The sequence below is a fragment of the Echinops telfairi genome, unplaced genomic scaffold, assembly GCF_000313985.2.
Source record: "Echinops telfairi isolate 266 unplaced genomic scaffold, ASM31398v2 ScPeMD7_31;HRSCAF=116, whole genome shotgun sequence".
Lineage (NCBI taxonomy): Eukaryota > Metazoa > Chordata > Mammalia > Afrosoricida > Tenrecidae > Echinops > Echinops telfairi.
The window spans coordinates 7,149,528-7,153,746 of NW_022103928.1; positions in this window are offsets into that span (position 1 = coordinate 7,149,528).

A 4,219-nucleotide genomic window follows, 5' to 3' on the forward strand; every position below is an offset into this window, starting at 1 on the left:
AGGACGCAAACAGACCACTGAAAATCTCAAAGGTGCGGAGTTCCCATCCCATCCCAGGAATCTAGGCTGGGGAGTGCATGAAAGTCCCCGGAAACACAGAAAGGCAGACCCGCCTCTCCTAAAATTAGGGAGCAGAGATAGAAATACAGACACTAAGAGATGGGGCTTCAGCAATACATTACAAGCAGGTCGCAGTGACTTCCACAGTGGGATAAATCAAGGCTGGTGTTCTTTCCAAATCGCTCACAGTGCAATTTTAAAGTCCAGCCGTTGTTTCATCAACTTTGTATATCCGAGTCACGGCACCATATGTTAGATCTCTCGTGGGAGAGATATACCTCGGTCCTTGGCTTCTCGAGAGAAAGAATTCACGCTGAAGCCTGGGTTGTGATCCAAGTGAGTTTTATGAAAGTTAGAAGCAGCATCAGGCTTTACAGTAAATGGAACACAAACCAGACAGAGTCCACGGCACGGTTGCAGGACCAAGGCCTGGCCACTCGGAGACTGCAGCCCTGACCATGTTGCATTGTATAGCAGCCACAGGGGGAGAGAGAGCCGGAGAGGAAACTTCTGGCTTTTCAGGGCCCCCTGTCGGGAGGTGTGGTTAACATTACTGGTCAACCCCATTGGCTGAATCAAATTCAACTGGTTAGATGGGCCAATCCAGGTGTAACCCCCACCTTGGTGTACCACCCCTTCCTAGCCAGGAGCTCAAACCTAACAGCACCACCCCAGTTCTCTCTCTGGAGACCCACTGGGGTGAGGTCAAGGTCAGGAGCTTATACTGACCTGCCAATTACCAAGAGGAACCAATATGGCGTCTGGAATCTTTACAACTTTTCTTGCATGACCAAATTGAGTCACACATATTAGACAGATTATTTTAAAAATACTTGTGAACACACATGTCTGAAACAGTTTATCCAAAAAGTTCTTAGTAAAAACGGTGACAGTCAGAGGCAGCCTTTGGAAACCAAGCCTGTGCCTCTGGAACTCTCCAGAAGAGGCCATGCTGAGGATCCCCCATCTTCCTGCCCCATGCTGGACAATGAAAGAAAGTCTCCAGCTGTGAGAAATAAGTCCCAGCTGGGGCGTCTGACCATGCCACCTATCTTAACATCGTGATGTAACCAAGGAGAGTGCACTGGCAATAGCCATTGTGTCCACTTTCTTAAATCCTCCGTTCAGCATTGAAAAGCATTTCTACTGTTAAGTATGTATATTATCAAAGACTGGATTGTCCATAGGGTGAATCACAGCCTCTGGAAGTGGGTCTTTCTCTTTAAAAGCAAGCTAACTGCTCCTGGTACCTAAATTCCTAAATTGGGCAACTGACTAGCCCTTGTCTGTAGCTTCAACTAACACGTACAAACCACCACACTAGGCTGAAGTACTTAAGCTTCCCATGCATCCTCTCCATAGCACAGAGCCGGCACGAGAGAAATCCAGAACCTTGGTGTACTGAAGGGTCGGATTCACCGCTTCATACACCAAAAATCTCTCTCCCGAGGCTACTTCTCCCTTTGTCATAGGATTTTCATTCTGGAAACTCACATTTTTGGTGTGATGACCTGTCATTGTGATGACTCATGATGACTGTCTACACAACATGGTGAGGAAAGGTTTCAACGGGCTGATTTCTGAAAGTAGACCAGCAGGCCTTCATTTCCATATAAGATCAGACGCTCTGCTGAAAGCTGCTCAGCATCACAGCAATGCTCAGACCTTCACGGACAGACAAGTGGTAGCTTTGCTTGTGCTGTCTTGGCCAGGAATGGAACCCAGGCTCCACACGAAGGTGAGAATTCTCCCCCAGATCCAGCACACCTCTCAGAAACCAGCATGCCTGCAGTCTGCCCATTGCTCCAGGGCAGTATTCCTAGAGAGGCCTCACTTTATGTTACAAGGTCAGGCCGACTCAAGGGCTGGGGAAGTTGACTATAGGGAAGAGTTGCAGAGAATGTATGGTCTTATTTCAGCTACCACACCCTCTGCACTAAGGTGTAATTTCAAACTAAGGCAAGTGCCCAGAAAGGGGGGAGGGGGGCAGGGCTCCAGGGATTGCCTATGCAGAACCTGAAAGCTCCAGGACCAGCTCTCTGCCCAGAAAACCTGGTTTGAGGGGAGCTCTTTAAGCATGCAGAGGCGCAAACTAGGAGGAGGTGGTGTTTCAGCAGCCGGAACCTTACCTGCAAAGACCTGTGGCCGGGTATACACTTCAGAAATATGAAGCATGCAAGCAAATGGTCATTTGCAAAGGCAAAAGTGAGTCTGCAGACACACATGGAACTGTAAAAAGTTACGACTGTATCAGTAAACATGATGAAGTGAGCCCTGAACCCAACTGTCAGACAAGCAGGTATGCCTCCGAGCCTCCCTTGTTCCAGAGCTGCACTGTATGTCTTTGGGAACATGTAGACCAAAAGGGGCAGAGTAGGAGGAGAATGGTGCTCTGTTTGAAGGATAGAAGCAGTGTCACCGAATGGCCCAGGTGGGAATTGTTGAATTGGTGTATAATTGTTTGTATATAATTTCAATAACAATCAATTCATTTAAAGAAGAAACAATAGCAATCCCTTCATGTAACATTGAGGAGCCCTGGTGGCACAGTGGCTTAAGCAATAGGCTGTTAGCCACCAGGTCAGCAGGTAGAACTCACCCATCAGCTTCTCACTGGGAGAAGCATGAGGCTCTCTACTCCCATAAAGATTTACAGTCTCAGAAATGTGAAGGGGCAGCTTTGCGCTGTCCTATAGGGCCACTCTGAGTCAGAATCAACATGTTCCCAAAATGTCTTCAAGGTGATTCTCCAGTTTTGTGTCAGCAGGACGCATATAAAAGAACAAGTATAAAGCATAGCCCCTTCCTTTCTTGGCAACCTGAATGTCAGCCTGCATGTCACCTCTTCTCTAGCTAGCTCTGATCCTTAAGCCAAAATGGCTTGGGAACCAGCTTCCGGGAAGCCGGTGCTGCCAGGATCCCAGTCTCCCCACAGCATTTTGTTGAAGTGTGAGATGTTGAGTTTGGAGACTGTGAACTGAGGGAAGGGAAGAAATTGTTCAGTGTTCCAAGGCCCCTTCCATGAAGCCCATTTAGTAGTGGTAGGAGTAAGAGCCTTCGCTATGATGTTGTTATTGGACTCTACGTGTTTTCCGTTTCAGAGATGTCTGACCTTGTCTGAGGTCAGCTAGCTTCAGGGTTGGTGAGCACTAAATCTTCTCTAACCCTGTGTCCTTCGAAATACCTCAGGCTACTTTATGCCAAGCTATACAGTACAAGCTGCATAGAGTGACACCTCTCCTACTCCAACTGTGAAATCACCAAGATTTCACAACCGTGTGTGGATTCCTTCAAGCACTGGTTTGAACAGAAGACTATCATTCCCTGTTACATCACAGTTCTCAAAGGCCCTGGGTTGTGCAAATGATTGATGCACAGACTGCTCACTGGAGGTTCAAATACTCCCAGGGGCACCCTGGAAGGAAGCCCTGACTGGCAAGCAGCCCTAAAAGCTGCAGCCATTGAAAAGCCAGTGGAGTTCTGGGATGTACACAGGCCCACCAGGAGCCAGAGCCTCAGCAAGACTGTGTGTGCAGTGGGGTTCTCTTAAGACACTCATACGTTTCTGGGTTTTATAAGACATTCTAGTGATGCAATGGTTTAAGCACTTGACTGGGGACCACAATGTCAGCAGTTTGAATTCTTGAACGTCGCCGAGGGAGACAACTGAGGCCATCTGCTTCTGTAAAGATTACAGCTGTGGAAATCCCATGGGGTCATTTGCTTTGTCCTGGAGGGTCTCCATGAGTCGGAACAGACTCAATAGCACGTCATATGGCCTTTTGGCTTTGGTTTTTCATAGTAGAGTGAAGACCACCCTGGTATTAATACAACTAACCTTTTCTATGCCAGGTACTGCTGTAAGCATTTCACATATAGCCATTAGTAGTAGTTTGTCATTTTACACACAAGGGAATGATGGCAGAGAGAAAAATCATGTCTCTCTCTCTCTCAAAATGTCTCTACCTTTGTTTTTTTACTCTGTGTGTGTGTGTCTCTCTCTCCGTGTGTGTGTGTGTGTGTGTGTGTGTAAAGGGGAGAAGAGAAGGAAGGATTTGAAATGACAGTGTCTCATACTACAGCTCAGTGTTTTCTCCAACAACTGAGTTATGCAGCTCTTTGGCTACCCATATATAAGGAGGTACCCTCCCAAAATGGA